This window comes from Eleutherodactylus coqui, chromosome 1, assembly GCF_035609145.1.
Source record: "Eleutherodactylus coqui strain aEleCoq1 chromosome 1, aEleCoq1.hap1, whole genome shotgun sequence".
Lineage (NCBI taxonomy): Eukaryota > Metazoa > Chordata > Amphibia > Anura > Eleutherodactylidae > Eleutherodactylus > Eleutherodactylus coqui.
In genome coordinates, this window is record NC_089837.1 from 146,658,300 (window position 1) to 146,683,042 (window position 24,743).

The following is a 24,743-nucleotide window of genomic DNA, read 5'->3' on the forward strand; positions in this document are numbered from 1 at the left end:
AGAACTGTCTTCAGTGTAAAGAAGAAATAGGAGTCCTGGAAGTGATAATATGGCCCCCACAGAGCCCTGATTTCAATATCATCCAGTCTGTCTGGGATTTCATGAAAAGACAGAAGGATTTGAGCAAAACTACATCCACAGAAGATTTGTGGATACTTTTCTAAAATGTTTGAAAAAACCTCCCTGTCGAATTCCTGGTCATCAGTTTCCAGGCGCAGCCTTCTTCTAAGTTGCATATTTCTCCACAATCAGTGATCATCTTAAGCCAGACAGAGACTTATCACCAGTAGTTTGTGCAGAGCATTTTCCTGTTAAACGAGGAAGCTGTCTGTAGGAGAAAACCTCTGCATAAGCAAAAATGGACACATGCTTTATTAATGGAATATTACATGTATATGCAATATGAAATGACAGACTAAGGCCAAATGCCCACGGATGGATTTTCGCTGCAGAATTGTCGGCCAGATGCCCGCCGCAAATTCCGCAGCAATGTCCGTCCATAGACATGCTATGTTAAAAGTGAGCACTGTGGAAGTATCGCAGGAAGCCACGTCACAGGCCAGCACTGGCACGTGATGCGCTGCATTGCTCATGCACGCTGACACTTGCGGTAGATCCGGACAGGTAGGTATGGTGTCTCTGGGGGGCACCGGGTCTGATTGCGCTGCGAGTTTTTGCAGTCGGAATTCGACCCAGACGTGGGCATGAGACCATAAGCATACAAAATGGTTTCACATTGACACTTCTCACAGTAATATTTAGACATGACTATCAATCTTAGGGCTCGTACCCACTGGCAATAGACAATGCGAGAGGGAGTGAAAATGCATGATTATCAGAGGCAGCGCTCAGCCATCATTAAATGAGAGCTGAGCGCTGCCTCTGATTGATCACAGTGCTCAGCCAATCAGAGGCAGCACTTTTTGGAGGCAGGTATTTTTCAATCCCCAGCCACCAGAGGACAGATGAATACTGACGGGGGTGGAGAGAAAAGCTGGACAGCTCTTCTATGTGAGTAAATGTTTTTTCCCCCTAGTTTTACAGCTAGGAATGATTTTTGTGGTAGGGCTTATATTTCAAGCCCCCCACCTCAAAAATCATTGCTGCAGGGGTTGCCATCATCCTATTGCTGTCAATGGGGCGGCAGCAGGGCTGGCCCCATTGAAAGCAATGGGATAGCATCGCGGTCCCCGCGGGGATGAAGGAATCGCCTGCCATAGCTGTCACAGCTGTGTCAGGGGATCGCGATGTACTCCCTATGTTTTCAATGGGGCCAACGCTGCTGCCGCCAGCCCCATTAAAAGCAATGGGCAATAGCGCAGATTTTTCTTAGCTCTGTGAGGTTTCAGTGAAGACATCGCAAATGGAAATGAAACCATTGAAAATCATTGGTTTCATAAACATGCATTTTCACTCACTCTTGCATTGCAGGAAAGTCTATCGCCAGTGGGTACGAGCTCTTAGAGTGTAATATACTCATATAGGTCTTCATATGAAGAGTGTAATATGTAGACGCTATGCCATACTGTATATATGTACTTCAATGAGGGATGAGTAATGAATACTTATATGAAGTTGTAATAGGAATATCCTTGATAAATAATCGTTAATATATAAATGATATAATCATAACTATTGAGGTAGATTGTGATAGACCAATGCCAAGCCACCCAACTGTCCTGGATTCTGCAGAACAATCCCAAATTTGGGAAGATGTCCCGCAGTCCCAGTTGGCAGGAGGCATTATCGGTGCAGTTTTTAAGGCTACAGTGCATGTAGGACCTGCAATAACATGACATTCACATCACCATCGCAGGTCCTTCATCACATAATTCACCAGCAGTCTACATTAGGAGTAAAGGAGGAGCCTGTATGTTACGTATCCTACCCGATGATACGCCAGCCCGGGTTGCCCTAGAACTTACCCGCGACCCCTGTCCCTGCCTACTTGCCTCCACTCCTGGCTAACCCCAGGCGGCCAACTGGGCATCGATCCCTACTCTACCCTACCATGTGCCGACCAGCCACCCGCGGCCCCAGCAGCCACCGCATGGTAACACTGTATAGCTTTTTCCACCACAACAGTCTGAAGGGAGGGGTAAGCAAGTGAAGGGAGATAATGTCAGCGGAGGAGGGATAATTTAGTGGTAAAATGCTGTCAATCGTAGAGGGGTGGGAAGTGGGAGGGGGGGAATGCTGCTGCTGCCACCTATGAAGGGGGAATGAAATGCTGCCGCCGACGCAAGTGTATGAGGGGTGGTGTAAATTGGTGCTGCACTGTGGTACTTGTTTAATACTGTTAAGATGATATTTGTGTGTGATATTTGGTAGTTGTTTGACAAAATTATGTGGTTATTGGCTGCTGCAGATGGCTATATATAAGTTGTAGTTTCCATTGGTACCATTTTAGGCTACATGTGACTTTTTGATCACTTTTTATTGTGTTTCTTGGCATGCAGATGATCAAAAGGTAGCAATTCTACCTTTTTTTACAGCACACACCATGCGGTACAATATGTTAACTCTATTCATTGGGTGTATACGATTATGGCAATACCAAATTTATATTTTTTCTTAATTTTTTTTAAATGTTGTTGCTCGTTTTAGAGGGGTGGGAAGGGGAATAAAATTTTTCCACCAGTTAAGCTGTATTAGGTCTTTTTTATGGCGGGAGTTGTAGCTAGTGCAGGTCCTTATAAATGTGGCAATACCGCATGTGTTTTTTTTATAAAAAAAAAGGAAGTTTTGTAGGGAAAAATCTTGTTTTGTTTTTAATTTACATTTTATTTACCTTATTTTCTTGCTCATAGAGTGGACTTGAAGATGTGCTAATTTAATTGCTAGCTTACTACTCTGCACTACTTACACATGTGTCCTAACCATCCAAGATTTACTCACTATTACTGTGAGGGGGTCACTGAAGGGCACTATTATAGGATATATAGGGCATTGCTTAGCATAAAAAGGCCATAAAAAATATTGGCATTACACATATCCCTCTTTTTATTACTGAAAAGCTGGGAAGTAAAGCCAATGTTAATTAGATTCATTACTGGGCCAGTTCTTAAGTTGCCACTGGCCCAGTGAGTTTTTACAAAACACTGAGTGTTGTGTGCCAACAGAGCCATAAGACGCCTGATACTAATTAAGAGATACTGTGTATGTTGCAGTTGGTGGTATTGCATTGCAGCTTCAGGATATGATGCAGCAAAAGGAGTTACAAAATGCACAATTTTTATTTTTGAATGAAGGAATGAAATTAAACAAGGTGTAACACAGTCCTTCAGGGGGTGGGGGTGGCACAGACACTCTGGTCTAGACAGTTCATAAATTACGCCAGTTTATTTCAGAAAACAAATAGAAAAAGTCCATTTCAACATAACAAATGAAAAGGTGCACTATGCAGGGTGTTCAGGTCCACACAGCAGGATGTTGCTCTCTCCTCAGCTTGTCAGACACTGACTCCCTGGGAGCTGCAGCCTTTTATGCCCCAGTAACGGGGTCAGTGCCTACAGCTGAGCTTTCTAAGAATCAGGGTAAAGTTGTGAACTGGACTGCCACCCTGTCCAGACTAAGAGCCTGGGAGGGAGATATACTCCATCCACAACTTTACCCTTTAATTGCCTACAAAGGTTATTATAACTACATAAACAATGAAACTGTTATCGTAGAATAATCATCCACTAACTATGGCTAGGGGCTCATGTCCACCGGTGTATAGGTAAAATGTTATTGGTGTTGTCATACTGGTATGCTGGTGTTTGGGATGCTGCAGGCCTGTTGAGTAAATTTTTGGTCTCTAGTGATCATCGAGCAGTTTTACTGAGGCCAGCCTCACTTACAACTTGGTGCCAATAAACTCCTCGGTGCCCTCTTTCATCTTGATCTGTTGCTTTGCAGTGCTGCTCTGAGCTTTCTCTATTCTTCAGATACCTTTTTTACCTGACACCTGCGTTCACTCAGTACAGCAGCAACTAAAACAGCCCCTCTCTGGTAGCAGCAGTTACTCTGCCATTCATTGCACCTCTTTCTAATGGTGCTCCCACAACAGCTACTGTTTGCTATCACTATCCCTTATGCTCTCCACCTGTAGCATAGCTAAAAATTCCTTTAATAGGACATTTGCAAGGTGCCTGGAAGATTCAGGCACGTTCTCTTGGGGGACTCAGAGTTTAACACACCCACAACGCTGCCAAGCTGGCCAGTTTGTCCAGTTTGCCAAATTTCATCATAAAGTTTGGTTTGGTCTGAATCAGTTTCCACCAAAAAAAGGTTCATAAAAACCACTGAAACTAGTATTGAACACTGTCTAAGAGCCCTGAAATGTGGTGGTGGTCCTTCAATGGATGTGTAAAACATCCACTGAAGTTCCACCACCACCGACAATACTTTGCGTTCAGCCAAAACAAACCCCCTAAGGTTGAGGGTCTTGTTGAACTGACCTCTTAGGAAAGTTTGACTCGAAACAGGGTTCTGCTGGTTCAGATCGCTCAACACTATTGAGCTTGTCATACTTAGTTTGTAGGTACAAATATATAACCCATTGAAAACATCATTTAATGCACATTTTAAGAACTTAGTCTAATGCTTTCTTATGTGGCTGTCAGTGATTCTGATCAGTATTATTGATCATTGTTCCCAGTGTCTAACAACATAACATCAGGTAAAACATTTGTATTTTGGACAGTTACATAAAATATTTTATTGGACCTCATGACAATATTATGACTTTTATGTACTGTGTTGTGCTGTTCCAGTCTATAATTAACCTGGTGCTACCCTCGTACTAGTCCTGCTTGTACTTTGTTTAGGAAAGTGAACTGTTGCAAAATACATACGTAGTCAGTATTTGGATATTTTCTTCTTTGACGCCTTTTGAACGATTCTAAGGTCTCACAGAGTTCTTGACTAGCTCGCACCTTCCAGTTTCCTACTCCAGTACAACTTGGCTGTCCAACCCTGCGTTCTGAAGAATGTAGAAAAAAAAGGAACGCTTTGGGGTCTTATTCTGCATTTAGGCTGTTTTCACATGAGCATGTTACAGGCACATTTTGTTCATTCTGAACAGATCTATTGATTGGTTCTCCTACACTACATCACCACTCTCTTTTGGGGAAAAATAAAAGTAAAAATGGGAATTTGTTAGAGATGAGCGAACGTGTTCTTCCGAGCTTGATATTCGTGCGAATATTAGGGTGTTCGGGATGTTCGTTATTCGTAACGAACACCATGCGGTGTTCTGGTTACTTTCACTTCCTTCCCTGAGACGTTAGCGCGCTTTTTTTGGCCAATTGAAAGACAGGGAAGGCATTACAACTTCCCCCTGTGACGTTCAAGCCCTATACCACCCCCCTGCTGTGAGTGGCTGGGAAGATCAGGTGTCACCCGAACATAAAAGTCGGCCCCTCCCGCGGTTCGGCTCAGATGCCGTGTGAGTTAGATGAGGGACAGTGCTGTTTGTACCGGAGCTGCTGTAGGGAAAGAATTGGTAGTTAGTGTAGGCTTCAAGACCCCCCAAAGGTCCTTATTAGGGCCACTGATAGCTGTGTGTTGGCTGCTGTTAGCAGTGCCATTTTTTTTTTCTCAAAATCGGCTCTGCAGAGCGTTGCACCCGGCATTAGGGACAGAAGTGCTGCATAGGCAGGGAGAGTGTTAGGAGTGAGTGTAGCCTTCAAGAACCTCAACGGTCCTTTCTAGGGCCATATTTATCCGTGTGCAGTACTGTCCAGGCTGCTGTTAGCTGTGCTGCATTTTTTTTTGCTTCTCAAAATCGCCTCTGCAGAGCATTCCACCCTCCATTGATACTGCAGGGAAAGAATTGTATAGGCAGGGCCACAACACAGTTATTATTCATTGAATATACGCAGTGCTGCCTTTTGCTTGTAAAACAAGTGAAAATAATTCTATTTGTCCTGCCTCTGTCCGTCCTAACGCCGGTGGACACGTGTCGGCTGCGTGTGCAACCTGTAAAAATCATACGCACCCAGCTACGTTTTACTCCTGGCTTCGCCATTTGCTTTCCTTAATTGGGAAAAAAAATACCTGCTCTGCCACAGTTAATAACTCTGCTACCCTCACGTTCTGTGACACATTAGCAGGAAAACAGCACAGTTATTAAACTTAGATTATTCATTCACTAGAGGCAGTGGGGCCTTTCGTTTTCAAAAAAGGGAAAAAATTATATTTGGCCTGCAGTCTTGCGCCAATTTATTAGCTGCCTGTGAAATCAAATCACTGGTAATACAGCATGCTGAGGGGTAGGGGTAGGCCTAGAGGACGTGGACGGGGCCGAGGACGCGGAGGGCCAAGTCAGGGTGTGGGCACAGGCCAAGCTCCTGATCCAGGTGTGTCGCAGCCGACTGCTGCGCGATTAGGAGAGAGGCACGTTTCTGGCGTCCCGACATTCATCGCCCAATTAATGGGTCCACGCGGGAGACGGTTATTAGAAAATGAGCAGTGTGAGCAGGTCCTGTCCTGGATGGCAGAAAGTGCTTCGAGCAACCTATCGTCTACCCGCAGTTCTGCGCCGTCCACTGCTGCCAATCCGAATCCTCTGTCTGCTGCTCCTCCTTCCTCCCAGCCTCCTCACTCCACTACAATAACACCTGCTTAGGCGATAAGAGGCACACGGCCCACGAACTGCTGCAGGGTCTGACACAGCAGACCGACCGCTGGCTTGCGCCGCTGAGCCTCCAACCGGGCATGGTCGTGTGTGACAACGGCCGTAACCTGGTGGCGGCTCTGCAGCTCGGCAGCCTCACGCACGTGCCATGCCTGGCCCACGTCTTTAATTTGGTGGTTCAGCGGTTTCTGAAAAGCTACCCACGCTTATCAGACCTGCTCGTAAAGGCGCGCCGGCTCTGCGCACATTTTCGCAAGTCCCACACGGACGCTGCCACCCTGCGCACCCTGCAACATCGCTTTAATCTGCCAGTGCACTGACTGCTGTGCGACGTGCCCACACGGTGGAACTCTACGCTCCACATGTTGGCCAGGCTCTATGAACAACGTAGAGCTATAGTCGAATACCAACTCCAACATGGGCGGCGCAGTGGGAGTCAGCCTCCTCAATTCTTTTCAGAAGAGTGGGCCTGGTTGGCAGACATCTGCCATGTCCTTGGTAATTTTGAGGAGTCTACCCAGGTGGTGAGCGGCGATGCTACAATCATTAGCGTCACCATTCCTCTGCTATGCATCTTGAGAAATTCCCTGCAAACCATAAAGGCAGCTGCTTTGCGCTCGGAAACGGGGGCGGGGGAAGACAGTATGCCGCTGGATAGTCAGGGCACCCTCCTGTCTATTTCTCAGCGCGTACAGGAGGAGGAGGAGGAGCATGAGGAGGATGAGGAGGAGGGGGAAGAGACAGCTTGGGCCGCTGCTGACGGTACACCGGCTGATTGCCTGTCATCCTTTCAGCGTGTATGGCCTGAGGAGGAGGAGGAGAAGGAGGAAGAGGATCCTGAAAGTGATCTTCCTAGTGAAGACAGCCATGTGTTGCGTACAGGTACCCTGGCACACATTGGCTGACTTCATGTTAGGATGCCTTTCTCGTGACCCTCGCGTTACACGCATTCTGGCCACGACGGATTACTGGGTGTACACACTGCTCGATCCACGGTATAAGGAGAACCTGCCCACTCTGATTCCCAAAGAGGAAAGGGGTTCGAGAGTGTTGCTATACCACAGGACCCTTGCGGACAAGCTGATGGTAAAATTCCCAGCCGACAGCGCTAGTGGCAGAAGGCGCAGTACCGAGGGCAAGGTAGCAGGGGATGTGCGTAGATCGAGCAGCATGTACATCCCAGGCAGTGCAACAGTCTTTAAGGGCCTGGCCAGCTTTATGGCTCCCCACCAAGACTGTGTCACCACTCCCCAGTCACGGCTGAGTCGGCGGGAGCACTGTAAAAGGATGGTGAGGGAGTACGTAGCGGATCGCACGACCATCCTTGGTGACGCCTCTGCCCCCTACAACTACTGGGTGTCGAAGCTGGACACGTGGCCTGAACTAGCGCTGTATGCCCTGGAGGTGCTTGCTTGTCCTGCGGCTAGCGTCTTGTCGGAGAGGGTGTTTAGTGCGGCTGGGGGAATCATCACAGATAAGCGTAGCCGCTTGTCAACCGACAGTGCCGACAGGCTAACACTCATCAAGATGAACAAAGGCTGGATTTCCCCAGACTTCTGTTCTCCACCAGCGGACAGCAGCGATACGTAAGCAATACGTAGGCTGCACCCGCGGATGGAAGCTACGTTCTCTCTCACCATCCAAAACGGGGACATTTCTGCTTCATCAATCTGTGTCTAATATTCCTCCTCCTCCTCCTGCTCCTCCTCCTGAAACCTCACGTAATCACGCTGAACGGGCAATTTTTCTTAGGGCCACAAGGCTCACTCAAATAATTTTTCTGAACAATTTTTATAAGTTTCAATGCGCTTAAAAGCGTTGGAACTGTAACTTGAACCAATTTTTCGTTACACTGGGCTGCCTCCAGGCCTAGTTACCACTTAAGCCACATTAACCAAAGCGATTAATGGGTTTCACCTGCCCTCTTGGCTGGCCATGGCCAATTTTTGGGATGTACATTAGTACTGTTGATACAGCAATTTTTGTGGGCCCTCGCCTACAGTGTAATCAAATTAATTTTTAGCCCACCTGCATTCCAGCTGACATTACCTCAGCTGTGTTGGGCAATGCAATGGGATATTTTTGTGTACCGCCGGTGGGTTCCAGGGAGCCACCCATGCTGTAGGTGCACACGGAGTTTTTAACACATCTGTACACTTGTAAAGAACCCCAGTCTGACTGGGGCATGCAGTGTGGGCCGAAGCCCACCTGTATTACGCACGACATTACTACCTCAGCTGTGTTGGGCAATGCAATGGGATATTTCTATGTACCGCCGGTGGCTTCCTGGCACCCACCCAGGCAGTGGGTCCACAGGGAGTTTAACCTACATGTGTCCACTTCTAAAGAACACCAGTCTGACTGGGGCATGCAGTGTGGGCCGAAGCCCACCTGTATTACGCACGACATTACTACCTCAGCTGTGTTGGGCAATGCAATGGGATATTTCTATGTACCGCCGGTGGCTTCCTGGCACCCACCCAGGCAGTGGGTCCACAGGGAGTTTAACCTACATGTGTCCACTTCTAAAGAACACCAGTCTGACTGGGGCATGCAGTGTGGGCCGAAGCCCACCTGTATTACGCACGACATTACTACCTCAGCTGTGTTGGGCAATGCAATGGGATATTTCTATGTACCGCCGGTGGCTTCCTGGCACCCACCCATGCTGTCGGTCCACAGGGACTTCACAATAGGGAGTTGTACCTGCCTGTGTCTATGAATTAAAAAGCCCGGTCTAACTGGGGCATGCAGAGACCTTGACAGAATGAATAGTGTGTGGCACATAGGTTCCCCATTGCTATGCCTACGTGTGCAGCTCCTGATGGCGGTGGCACAGGATTCTATTTCTCATTGCTTCTGTACAGCATTGTGGGCTATCGACCCGCCACTTTTAAAGAGGGTCGCTGCCTAGCCATGCCAACCCTCTGCAGTGTGTGCCTGCGGTTCCTCCTCATGGCAGACGCACTTCTAAATAGACATGAGGGTGGTGTGGCATGAGGGCAGCTGAAGGCTGCGCAGGGACACTTTGGTGTGCGCTGTGGGGGGGAGGGGGGGCGGTTGGTCAGCATGTAACCCAGGAGAAGTGGCAGCGGAGTGTCATCCAGGCAGTGATTGTGCTTTGTTGTAGCTAGTGTGGTGCTTAGCAAAGGTATGCCATGCTAATGAGGGCTTTTCAGAAGTAAAAGTTGTTGGGAGGGGGGGGGGCCCACTCTTGCCGGTATTGTGGCTTAATAGTGGGACCTGTGAACTTGAGATGCAGCCCAACATGTAGCCCCTCGCCTGCCCTATCCGTTTCTGTGTCATTCCCATCACTTTCTTGAATTGCCCAGATTTTCACACATGAAAACCTTAGCGAGCATCGGCGAAATACAAAAATGCTCTGGTCGCCCATTGACTTCAATGGGGTTCGTTGTTCGAAACGAACCCTCGAGCATCGCGGGAAGTTCGTTCCGAATAACGAGCACCCGAACATTTTGGTGTTCGCTCATCTCTAGAATTTGTCCTTTTTCCTTGAGAACAGTATGGTACCTCAGTGCAGATGTTAAGATGGTGAGAAGGGACTCCAGGCGGCAGGATTTAACTTTGAATCAGTAGAACAATTTATTCAAACAGAGAATTTTCAGTAACTTCATACATTTAGCATTGCTTCTTTTCTTGAGGTAGATATACGCTTTTATTGATATGTAGGCATTAAGTACAAAGACCTCATCTGTATACTAGTACACTCTAAGGCCTCAGTCAGACGGGCGTTTTTACGCGCGATTTGCGCATGCGCATGCGTCCGGCGATTTTTTTAAAACCATTGCTTTGCAATGGTATTGGACACATGAGCGCTTTTTATGCGCTCGTCCGATAAATTATAGAACAGAAATCGCAGATCGCACCTATCTGCGATCTGCGATTCCTGTTCTCTTCTCTATATGCGCTCATTGGGGCCGGCAGCAGCGCCGACCCCATTGAGAACATATAGAAGACAAATCATTCAGCTGTGACAGAGAAGAACGATATTTTCCCATTGAGTTCAATGGAGCCGGCAATACAGCCGGCTCCATTGAAAGCAATGGGCTGCCGGCGTGCGCGGGATGAATTGTCGGGAAGGGCTTAAATATATAAGCCCTTCCCTGCAATTCATGCAGAAATGTGTAAAAAAAAAATAAATATATATATATATATATATATACTCACCTTGTCCCGGCAGCCGGAGTTCAGCGCGGCCGGCCTGCAGTGGGTGTGAAGGGGGTGTGAGTCAAACTTGCCCCTGATTGGCTCATCAGAGGCAGGTCTCACTAACACCCATTCATTCATGAATGGGTGTTAGTGAGACCTGCCTCTGATTGGCTCAGCGCTGAGCCAATCAGGGGCAGGTCTGACTCACACCCCCTTCACACCCACTGCAGGCCAGCCACGCTGAACTCCGGCTGCCGGGACAAGCTGAATATATATATTTTTTTTTTTCTTTTAACACATTTCTGGATGAATTGCAGGGAAGGGCTTATATATTTAAGCCCTTCCCGACAATTCATCCCGCGCTCGCTCGCAGCGCATTGCTTTCAATGGAGCCGGCTGTATTGCCGGCTCCATTGAATGCAATGCGCTGGACAGCTCCGGCCCGTTTCTAATGAAACGCGGCTAGGAGCAGATTTTCGGGCGATTTTTGGGCCCCGGTCACGTGATTTGCAGATGTGCATCCGTCATGCAATCTGCAAATCGCGCGAAAAAATGCCTGTGTGACTAAGGCCTAATAGTGAAAAGCATGGAAATCTTTTCTATCTGCTATGCTTTCCTCTACTGCTTCTTTTTCTTTCTCTTCTATTTCTTTAAGCATGAATACTCTTCTTTCGCAAGTTACTATTTCCTTGAGCTGCTCCTTCCTTCTTCTGTGTTTATTTAAACTGAATCTTCTCTCATAACGCAATACTCTGGTTGTACTCACACTTGCACTTTCTCACTGCACTGTCTCTCAGAGATTCATTTTCTTCTATCCTTCTAGTCCTAGACCCACTCTTGAACTCAGCTAACTCTGCCTTACCACTCCCCTCTCTTCTTCTTATACCAGCTATTCTCAGCCAACCTGTGCGTGAGACTTATCCCCCAATCCCAAGACAGCGATCTTCTTTCTAGCTAACCAGCCCATAGGGCTAGGATAGAGATTTAAGCATAGAATGAGTGACAAACAACCAAACTATTAATTCTTAAAGATTTACACATTCTCCTAAGCAGTAACCACATTGCTTTATGGAGTGTACAAGTCTGGTACACTACTGTAGTATTTTGTTCACTCTGCTTTCTCTGCTAAACAACACTCTCCTTTCCCATCAAAGCACTCCCTTGTAAAGTGAGGCACAAATTGTATCTAAACACACAGTACATGTGGTGGACAGCATGCACAACAATTTTTGTCACAAATTGTGTCACAAAGGTGATCATCAGAGGTTCCCTACTATTTTTTATTTCTGGAGTCTTTGCTCTACCCCCTCAGTATGCTCTATTTAGTGATGTTTTATTTAAATACATGAAGAGAAGTTGCCATTGGGTTGTATGTCATTTAAAACCCTTGAACTCCCAGAAGCTTGAGTGTAAGTTCATCAGACCTAGTTAATGTCAGATTCTTCTTTGCCAAAGGAAAGTTGGTTGGTCCATAAAACATCTAGACTATCTAGAAGTCATTGTTACTCCCTCATAAACTGAATGATCACTGCATTGGGAACACCTACTCAATAATGGGTTGGTCCACCTTTTTAGCAACCTTGGTTTTCAGACACCCGTGAACAGATTCCACAAGGTGGAGAACATCCTCCATATTCAACTCCCCCCATGCCCGCTACAGCAGTACCATCGTTGAGGAACATAATCCTGTTGAAATATGGCACTGTGGTCTAGGAAGACTTCCTGAAGATATGGGTGCAGATGGTCATTTACCAGGTATCTATAGCATTCACCATTCAAGGATTGTGGTAGGATGACCAACAGTATTAGGGATGTCAGTAAAATGGTCCTCAGATCATGACACTGCTACCATCAGTCTGTTGAACCCCAACAAGTACGCACATGGGATGTGGCTTCAAGCTGTTTATGCTAGATGCAGATCACCCATATGGTTCAGCAGAAATTTGGACTATTTGGACTTTTCACTCCAGACAACCTTCTGCCATGTGTCCAAGGTCCATTGATGTTTTTCCTGGACCTATGTGAGGCATTGTTGGCACTGATGTGGGGTCAGCAGCACTCTTGCTGGTATTTGGATATTGAACATTAGTTTATGCAAGGTATGCTGAATGGTCATTGTGGAAATTTGTGCAACTTCTATTATACTGCTGGGTAAGATGGTCCACTGTGGCACGTTCTTGCTGAAATAACAGATGTGCCACCTGATAATTGCCTCTAGGATCAACCACAAGTGACCTGCCATTTTGTGATCTTCTGTTGGATGTCTTTGCACTCTCTTTATACAGCCAACAAGCATTTCAGAAATACTGTCACCGCACCTCTGGGCGCCAACAATCTGTCCATTGTCAAATTCACTCAAGTCACTACATTTACCTATGACTGCCAAATGTTGTCTTTTGCTGTGCAGAGAAAAGTTCAGCACATAATCTGAGAGCAGATCATGATGCGGCCAACAAGTGGTTCCATGTTTCTGATCAGATGTCACACAATAGCCGTTCCTAATGCAGTGATCATTCAGTGTATAAGGACCTTTTTACTGTCAATTACCCACCAATTTTGTTCTTTGTCACTATCCTGTTGTCTAGCTGGCCCAAATAATGATTTTGGAGCTATGTAGAATTTATGCTACTACAATGACCATTCTCTCTAAATATCTTAGTTTTTTTCCCCCATACCCTTCCTATCACTATCCCCACCTACTGCTTATGTCTTCTCCAAAAATGTCTCATATTCTTTATTTGGAAGGCGGGATGACCCCGCATTTCACATTGTAGTTTGACAGCTCACAAATGTGATGGAGGACTCTAAGTCTCAAACATTTCATGCTGTTACAAGATCAAGTAGATATGCTCGTATCAAGAAGACACTATTGTGCAGGTCTCATATTTGACTCAACAATGGAATGCCTTTTGTATTTTTTTGGAAATCCCCAATGTATGTCCCCTGTCTATTAACTCCTCTCTTTGGGTCCCTCAGCACTTAAACCATCATCACAACACAAAGCCAACCACTACATTATTCCCTACAGGTATGGGGTGCAGTTAAAGTTTCTTGCAAACTCACTTCCTCTCATCATCTTCTCCAATCTGTTTGGAATAATATAGAGACAACTACCCCTCCTTTTTGTGCAGACACAAATTACAACAGCATGCTGCAAATATTAATTATCTAACTCGTACATTGCATCAAAAAGGTTGTGCCAGGATCACAAGTTATGCCTTATCCACAGGATAGGAAATAACTTGCTGATTGGTAGGGATCTCACCATTAATACCCCCACCAATCACAAGAAGGGGATTCCCATGTCCTCAGCTTCCTCACTGTGGACTTATTGCACCCCTCAGAGTGAGGAGGAGAGTGCTGGTTGCACAAACATGATGACGCTCCATTCACTTTCAGTAGGACTGCGAAGATAGCCAAGTGGCAAGCACTCAGCTATTTCTGTCAGCCCCATTGAAATGAACAGAGCGCCAACCGCGCATGCTCCGCCAGTGCGCCATTCATTCTGATGGGGGAGAAGCAATCTCAGTAATTTGTAATTGGTCCATGAAGTTTTTTTTTGTGCTATATATATAATAGCGCAGTTTGTTACCTTATCCTGGCTGTTGAAGATTAGATGAGATAAAGATGACAAATCCAAAAATGCAAGTGATATTATGGGACACTGAATATATAGTGTCAAGTAGGTCCAGTACCAGTTAATGCGTTCCTTTTATCAGCCATTTCTGCTAATACAATGTTGAAGGATTTATTTACTGTGTACATTAGTTACCAAACTCATGTTATGAAGATTCTTGTGGGAAGGAAACTGTCCGGCAAAAAACTTTATTTCATAGTGTCCATTTATCAAGAGTTTTGGCACAAATCAATTAGAAGGTTTGATGATGGTCTCCAACTACTTTCTTAGTTTGCAGAAGGCAGAATTCCAATACAAAACGTGTCCATTAGATGTTAATTGGTTCAATGCACTGAACCGATATATACAGCTTCAGAGATGTTGCTCTCAGGGGACACCTAATTGCATTGCAAATATATCGTATATAACAATGTATGCACGTTTCATGCATCTATCTCTTTAATTTATGTATTTTTCTTTCTCTGCTTTGTATCAAGCCCAATAGTTTACTTCTTCTTGATTTTGGTCTTTTACATCTCAGGATACTAAATCCTCTTTGTCATTCATTTTCCAGGTTGGTGGTGCTGAAAATGCATATTATCGTAATAGCTCTCATAACATTTCTGAGTCAATACATTTGATTTATATTTTATTTTTCCCATGTTGTTTGTGCGGCATGTCAGGTCCCACAAACAGAAGTCAATGGTCATTCCTGTGTAAAATTCTGACTTCATAATCTCACCTTTTCTTTTGCCTACTGTAGGTGATAGAAAATCGATGAGGCCCAATGTACCAGTTCAACAGTCATTCCCTCTGGGCCCTCTCGCTAACAGAATAGCTTCTATTGACAGCCATGCAGGTTGCTATTAATATGACAGCCTCCTCTATATCCCACTGTAATTTATAATGAAATACCTAATCTCCATTATTTTGATCCAAGCAGGCGATCCCAAGTCTTTTCATTCAGTTCCCAATGGCAGTTACATGAGAGATGGCAAACCAATAATTTTTGTCAAGTTTTATAAGCCAACAGAAATGCTTCTCCACAGCTCCAGTTTGAAAAGGCACAGATAAAGCTCATTCAGTGTGATGAATGAAAAAGCCATCTGGGGTTTTTCTTTTTGACTTCCTCTGCTTTTTTTTCCATCCTTGTAATCAAATTTGAGAAAAATCAAATGGGGCTTTCTATGAAAGTACCTTTTGTTGATCTGAACGAGCTGGTAATTTACAAAATACCCTTCTTTTGTGAGCCGGGCTAAAGATAAAAGAATTGGTAGCTTTTAAAGCTGGGCCTTGGTGGGACTCTACACGCGATGAAAGCAGCTTGTGTGTAGAGACAGAAACACATTTGAAAGCCAGGCCTTGCTCAGGGTGTTCGGGATGAACTACCTCATGTGCTCGTTGCATGAATGATGGAATATAGAGAGTTGCCAAAATCGGTGGATATACTACGATTCACGTGTCAGATTGACAACCTGAACTTTTCCTTGTCTCCCTTGGATTTTATGCCTCTACTGCTTAAAGTTTCCTGTAGTTTGCGATTCTTCACAAAGCTGCAATAGTTTTTATTTTCTCGTAGTTATTTCTTTAGCCTGTAATAACAAGGGATGAAAACGTGACACGGATTTTTCCACCTGCGCCATTTCCTACCAATTGATTGCTATGATTGGATTGAAGATGGATTGTTGTGGACATCTTGTGATTCCCCTCTCTGTAAGTTTTCAGCATGCTTGATTCTTACTAGTGAGAAACTGAGATTCATTTAGCTAAACGTGAGCGTTCTGCTGCAAATCAGCATTTAACCTGTGCGCTGACGGAGCGTACAGTAGAGCACGCTAAGGAAGATGTGAAGGCAGATTATGGAGGCTGAAGGGGTTAACAGTGTGTCATCCAGGGCCTGGAGTTGCAAATACACTGGCATGTGTTGATGGGGAATACTGCGGGTAACATGAATGCCAGCAAAAGACGTCTTTGTAGAATTGAAATGATATATATGAGTTAAACCACCATCACAATAACATCTGTAATTTAGGGAATTAATCACAAACAGTCACAATATGACCATGATGAAGAATGTGTACTCTCTATAGACATTGCTTTTTATTTTGTTTTCTACCATATCCAAAAGTATACATTTACAAAAAAAAAATGATTGTCAACACAGCAGTACGATATTTCTTCTGGTATCCTATCCTATAAAGTGATCATTGTAGGTTATTTCATATTTATGTAATATATACTTAGCTGATGTGCTATTTGTCCATGTCACTCATGGTTTGTTTGTATGGTTTTCTTTACAAATTGTTTTTGAATATTATTATTATTTTTAAATATTTCTATGAATTTTGAAAACACTTTCAAACCATCAAAGAAATATGAAAGTCAATAGCACTGCAAATACTTGTATTCTTGATGATGGTTGATACATCAGGGGGAAAAAAACATATATACATTCTTGGAAATCAGGCAGAAAGTACGTAGATCAGGTACAGTAGATATTGCTAAATAGGATTTATTTTCATTTGAGAGCCATTTGCTGCCTCCTAATGACAGCAGTCTCAAACAACACTTGTGGCAGGGTGCCAGACACATCTGCTTTATTTAACAGATTAATCCATGTGTTGATCATTTAATTCTGGGGGCTTTGGTCACACTAGCTGCTGCATGCATTGTTAGCTTCACTAATTTCATGGGTGATTCAGGTGTCAAAATAGAATGAGGACAAATCACATATATATACATATTAGATATATATATATATATATATATATATGTGTGTATATATATATATATATATATATGTGTGTGTATATATATATATGTGTGTGTATATATATATATATGTGTGTATGCATATGTATATATATATAATATATATTTATATACGTGTGTGTGTATATATATGTATATATATATAATATATATATATATATTGCAGATCAACAAAAATTAATTTACAGTAAAATTATTTTTTGATGTAATTTGTGCTTTTGCATACATAAATATTCATCACTTTGTAAATGTAAATGACAGCGTCATAGTGTATAGTGGCTGAAATATAGCAGCATACGGTATGTTTTATATAGTAGGTGTAACTAATCCAAATAAATTATAAATAAAAAATAATATAAAATAAAAAGAAATTCACAGAGTGTAAAACTATCATTTTTTTGGCTTTATGTTGATATGTTTTTATTTTTTACTGGATTTTGTTTCACTTTGCACCAACAATATGGTTTGAAAAATCTATCCTGGTGTCATATATTTTAAATGAACACAACCGCATTGTATAAATGTATTAATTATAGACAAAGAAGTGAAATATTGGAATCAAAAACTGGCAATGCTTTGTACAGAGCCTTCCTAGTTTTATAGTAGCGCATAGTAAAATCGGTTCATCCCAAGTCTGTGTGAAATTTGCATACGTCAACACATTCTGCATGGTGTCAAATCACATTTCACAGTTGACATGACTAATTACTAACATAATAGAAATACAAGTGTTAAAAGCAGTTGTCTTATCATTGGTTTATCACATATTACCTTTGAATGTCATGTATTGACCATTCAATAATTACTCTCTATGCCAAACAGTATTTTCTATAGGAGACAATGTTGCAGTCACATACATATTTTATGACTGATGTATTTTGATTCTTATTAATCCTGCAATGATGATTACTTAAATTGCAGAAAATCCTTTTTTGCTTGTATTTTTAAATGAGGATTCCTGGATAATAATGGAACATTTGTATTACAATCTCCCCAGTTCACAATTTACTATTGTATGCCGATATCACTGGAGGTGTGTTTGATCTATTCAAGTGGGTAAGGAGATGACGCCTCTGTGTAGTTAGGTGGATCCAGCCTATTACAAAACCCTTAAGGCTGGGTTCATATTAGGCATTTTGGAATCTTTTTAGTTTCTGGAATTTTTTTTTTCCATTTTTGATAACTGAAATTTTTGTGGCTAGATGTTACATGGTAATAAATGTAAAAAACACGAAATTCCATATGCATATTTTTGTCATCCGATACAGGTTTTTGTAGTTTTTGAATTGCAGTTACCAGAGGTGGGACATTTCAATGGTGATATTTCCTCATTGACTTCAATGTAAAAAAATTCCTGATATAAATATATTTCATGTTTTATGATGCTTGGCCAGAACATACATTGGGAAAATCCCCTGAGGTGTCTATAGACTTAAATATATGTCGAAAACATGTCCGTTTGGCCTACATTTGGACAGTATACATTGGGATCCCCCAGCTGTAACTGTGCAGTAGATGATTTTCAGTACAATTGTATACAGAGAGGAACATAAAAATGCAGAAACATAGAAACGTTTAATTGTATAGTTGTGCATATAGTTGGTTATACTTTCGTTTTTTTTCCCCAAATGGTCCTGTCAAACATACAAGGTGAATGTGGTATGGTGTCGCTTTACGTGAGGCGCTACCCAACAATTGTAGCAATTGCTCTGCCATTTATGAACCCAGTATAATTGTGTTTGAGTGGAGTAGTTCTACATTTGGTATATTGTCTGTAATCAAAACTGGAATTTCATAACGTGTTCTCAGTGAGGGACCTTTCACACTGGATGGAATTACGCCGCAGCAAAGCTGTGGAATGCCAAGCCAAAATCCGCAGGTCTAACAGCGGATTTTGATGTGGAATGGCAGTCATTTTCAATTCTGCATCAAAATCTGTAGGTAGCCTTTATATACAAATATGCATCAGATCATGTTGGGTGTACAGAAAACAAACTGAAAAAGTAAGGTTCCCTATAATACCAACCATTGGAAAGTGAATGTTATAGCTGAGCCTAGAAGCCTTACATCATGGAACACAGCATTTGCACTTGGATCAGATCATATCATGTGTAATACTTCCGTGAAGACCATGTGCAATTTTAGCACTAGCTACGAATGATGCCCTATATGCTGCATTCATCGTATATCTGCTTGCTGCCAGATTATTCTAGATCTAGAGGACAGTCAGTCTGCACTTTTATTTTCCTCTGTTACCTTCAGACATGACATTGTTTTTATATGCTTCTGATTTATTAGAAAGCATTTCCATATGGATTAAAATTGCTAGAGCTAAAATACATCATTTTTCCAGTAGATGTCACCATAGGCAAGAGGAAACATATTATTATTATTATGTGGTCTCTTCAGCCAAGTGTTTTTTTTTTCTCTTTTCCCTTGTGGCATTGGCAAACCCTATAATAGCTGTAGGCATCTAACACTGATTGCCCTGTACTGTGTGTTCATTGCCAGCTTATCCATTTTGTAGGTAATTGTTATTAATTTCATTTGCGGCATCATTTACACATTTGTGTAAATGTGCTGCTGAGGGCTTGCGAGCATCCTTTGGAAAGATGACAGTGCATGGACCTTGAAGACTAAATCCCCATAGAAAATAAAGTTGGATGCCAGCATAGGAGTAGTTTTATGCACAGTTTTTATTTCTATATTGTTGTATTTATTTATAGATGGCTTTGATTAAAAAACTACAGGAAGGCTAGCTTTTCTTAGAATCATTGGAACTTATGTTTTAATTGCAGATCCAGTTGATTCGACAACATGCACAGAAGAAATGTATTTCGTATCCTTACATTTTTTGATTTTGTAAATTAGTTGTCAACTATTAACCTTAGTTGCAGAACAGATTGAAATGAGCTTCATTTAATTAACTGAATAAATTAAGTGATCTCATCCTTTTCATGTTTTAAATATTTGTATAAAAACATGTACTATGGAGCCATAGATATTTCATATACTACTGTACAGAAATATTCTTCTCTAGCATACCTAAGGAATACTAAAACCACTCCAAAAGACCACCACTTTGACAACACTGACGATTTATTTGGACCACTTTTCCTGTGACAAACTTTTAGTTCCATCATGTATTATACACTCTGGCCATGTTTTTTTGAGGATGACCCTTCTACAAGACCGCTTTAAATCAATTTTGTGTGTGACATCAAAGCATTCCGCAGTTTTTAACTGCCGTTTATGTAGGCAGTATGAAATTGGAGGGATATGAAGGTACAGTTTGGTCGCATAGCCTTTGACCTCTGTGCTTATATAAGGTTGAAAAAATTGTTACCTCTAAGCCGTACAGCTCAGAAGCTATCCACACCCAACAAAATCTGCCCTTGCATAGACTCCCTCAGCTCCCTTTTTAATCAGGTCGAGTGTTCCTGAATTACTCTACCCAATCATAGAGAGAACTGTGCAACCATAGGTTACAGAAAAATGAAGCTGAGCAATCAGGGATAGCCTCTTGTTACAGCGAGGACAACACTATACTCCCAGAAAACCAAGGATCCTGACATTACCCCTTCACTATCCTAGACCACCCGGAATTCTGACAATGTCTTTATTTCCAAGTCAACCAGAAATGTTGTCATAAATTATTTCACTTTTCTAGGACAGCAAGTTGTCACAGCAGGCTGTTGGCTTCTTGACTCCTTACTGCTGTAGTCGAATGCCATTTACATGCTTACCGCAGATACCACTTCCTCTCCAGTGCATAGTCTATTGCTTTTATCCATAGGGGATAACTTCACACTTGGAGGGCCACTGCTAAATTGTCTACGCATTATTCCCTGTCAGCCCTGGCTATATTATGCATCCTCACATTAGGAGGATGCCTAAGCATTTTAGTTCCATTTTGTATAAGGCTGCCTATCCATGGGCGAGGCGGAATATCGCTAGTGGTATTCCGCCACCGCCGGGGAGCAGGGGAGAGTGCTGACAGTTCTCTGCGGTGAGCCTATCTGACAGATAGGCTCACCATGGAGAATCGTGGCATGCTGCGATTTGAGTCCCACAAGCGGAGAATCGCAATGATTCTCCGCTCGTGGACAGGAGGCTGCGCTTTCCATAGCAACGCTATGGAAAGCATGCACTGTGTTACTCGCGGCCGGATTATCACCGCGATTAATGCAATGCACTATTGTCCGTGGGCAGGAGCCCTTAGACTGATCAGTAGTTTGTGTGCTCTCCTGGGTTTCTGACTCTTGCTTGTTCCTCACTATCTTGAAGTCTCTCTCCCTGACCTCAGCTACATTTATTGGACTACTCTCTCTGCCAGCTGCCTGCCATGCCTTGGACTGTTTATCATATTGCACCTGTTCTCCTAGCCCTGACCTCTTGCCTGACTCCAGTATTGAACCACTACTGAAATATTGCTGCCTGCCTTGACCGTGCTAAGTCTCCTGTTTTGTCTCTGTTCATAATCTCAGATACCGCACCTTGGTCTTGTGTAGCACTAGCTGACACATAACTGAGACTACTTCTACAAGTAGAGGCCTGGGGACCCTGCAGTGAAGACTTATAAATAAATCTCTGTGGAGCTGGTACTAAGGCACAAATGAGTTTGGTCAGCTGCTTAGTAGAGATGAGCGAGTATACTCGGTAAAGGCAATTGCTCGAGCGAGCATTGCCTTTAGCGAGTATCTCCCCCGCTCGAGATGAAACGTTCGGGTGCCGGCTGCAGGCAGGGAGCTGCGGGGGAGAGCGGAGCGGAACGGAGGGGAGAACTCTCTCTCCCTCTCTCCCCCCCGCTCCCTCCTGCTGACAGCCGCTACTCCCCGCTCCCCTGCGCCGGCACCCGAACGTTTCATCTCAAGCGGGCAGGTACTCGATAAAGGCAATGCTCGCTCGAGCAATTGCCTTTACCGAGTATACTTGCTCATCTCTACTGCTTAGCATTAGACTGTTAACAGATGTGACTATGCTAGATCTCTATGATCTTTTGAAGACCAGCACGGTCCATCATTTATATCATGTTAGCAGTGCATACTTCCATCGATTGTATTTTGTAGCGAAGCATGGCTACCCATCTTAAAGGGGTTGTCCCGCGGCAGCAAGTGGGTCTATACACTTCTGTATGGCCATATTAATGCACTTTGTAATGTACATTGTGCATTAATTATGAGCCATACAGAAGTTATAAAAAGTTTTTTACTTACCTGCTCCGTTGCTAGCGTCCTCGTTCCCATGGAGCCGACTAATTTTCGCCCTCCGATGGCCAAATTAGCCGCGCTTGCGCAGTCCGGGTCTTCTGCTCTCTTCAATGGAGCCGCTCGTGCAGAATGCCGGCTCCGTGTAGCTCCGCCCCGTCACGTGCCGATTCCAGCCAATCAGGAGGCTGGAATCGGCAATGGACCGCACAGAAGAGCTGCGGTCCACGGAGGGAGCAGACCCCGGCGGCCATCTTCAGCAGGTAAGTATGAAGACGCCGGACCGCCGGGATTCAGGTAAGCGCTGAGCAGTTTGTTTTTTTAACCCCTGCATCGGGGTTGTCTCGCGCCGAACGGGGGGGGGGGGGGTTAAAAAAAAAAAAAAAACGTTTCGGCGCGGGACAACCCCTTTAACTCTTGGTTCAATGCTAATTGGAAAAGTTGAATTTTTTGGAATGGAAAGAGATACAGTGGGGCAAGTTTTACAGAATTGGTACAATTTTTATATGCACCCACAGGCTCCCTGAAGTTATTGGCTAGATGCTTTATCAATGCGGTGTACACTCTTGCAACATTTACAACTCTATATCTAAATAAAACTTCCCTATTTTTATACATGTGTTGTAATTATTGCCTGCTGGAAGTTTTCATTAATATATTCTAGCTGCTAAATGGACCAGAATTCTGCTATCAATTATGCCAAAAATGTGGAGTAATATGGCCTATGTAAAACTTATTTATGTGGTTTAAACATTTTTTTTGCAACTGCAGTTTTGATTGGTGTCTTGAAAAAGAGAATGGCTAACGGGTGTTGTAAAATGTACCGAATTTAATAAAGAAGTACATTATTTTTGGCAAAAATATTGGTGTGCAGTCAATCTATGAACATCAGATCAATTGAAATGTGTTTAACAGGTCTAAAGAGTTGTAGAAAATTAATGTTATCAGGTGCATAATTTTGGCAAATTTGGTGCAATTTGCACCATTTTCGCTAACTCAGATTCATGTATGTTAATGCTAAATCAACCACACAGAGGTTAAAATCTACATAATAATCATGTCCTATTTTGTGAAGCAAGCCATGTAACAATAAAGATCTAGTGCAGTGTAACAAAAGTTTCTTCTGATAGGCCAGTTATTTCATTAATGCCTAAGGGGGGTTGTCCCATCATTAATATCCTATTCTCTCTAATAGATCATTAAGAGTACCTTTCAGCATTTCCAAAGAGGGTAAGCCAATCCCAGCCACAAAGCAATAAAGGAGAGCTTATCCAAAGCTTATTTCATTATTGTGAAGAAAACCAGCAAATCTTGTAAAATAGATTTTTAACACTTTGTTCTCTGTGCTAATATTTCCTAGTTGGTCTGGTAGGTGGGCTTGGACCATCTCTGCTGCCCCCAGTGAGCTATATAACCTGGATCCTCTCATGATCAGTGACGTGGATGACATCTCCAACGTCAGCCATGGGATGGTCCAAACTTCAAGCGTGCGCCAAGACCCTAGACCAGCACATGCACAGGAGAGTCACTCGAATCTGCCCACAATAAGGCTAAAGGGTTTGCGCATACGCCACTCTGTAGTTGTGGCACGTCTTCCACGTCACTGATCGAGAATGCAGCCAGGTTGAGCAGCACAGTGAAGGCAGCAGTGTCGTTCCAGGTCTGTCAACCGGACCATCCAGGTACTATCATCATAGACACTATCATCATAGACACTTTACACGTCTATTTCGGAAGGTATGCTGGCTTTGTTTGCTACAAGAAAACACACTTTGGAATAAGCTTTTCTTTGTTGTTCTATGGCTGCAAGTGGTTTGTGCTTCTTGGAACTGGTGATAGGATCCTCTCATTATCAGTGACGTGGATGACATCTCCAATGTCAGCCATGGGATGGTCCAAACTTCAAGCGTGCGCCAAGACCCTAGACCAGCACATGCACAGGAGAGTCACTCGAATCTGCCCTCAATAAGGCTAAAGGGTTTGCGCATACGCCACTCTGTAGTTGCGGCACGTCTTCCATGTCACTGTGAAGGCAGCAGTGTCGTCGGTCCAAGTCTGTCAACTGGACCACCCAGGCACTATCATCATAGACATTTTACACGTCTATTTCGGAAGGTATGCTGGCTTTGTTTGCTACAAGAAAACACACTTTGGAATAAGCTTTTCTTTGTTGTTCTATGGCTGCAAGTGGTTTGTGCTTCTTGGAACTGGTGATAGGATCCTCTCATTATCAGTGACGTGGATGACATCTCCAATGTCAGCCATGGGATGGTCCAAACTTCAAGCGTGCGCCAAGACCCTAGACCAGCACATGCACAGGAGAGTCACTCGAATCTGCCCACAATAAGGCTAAAGG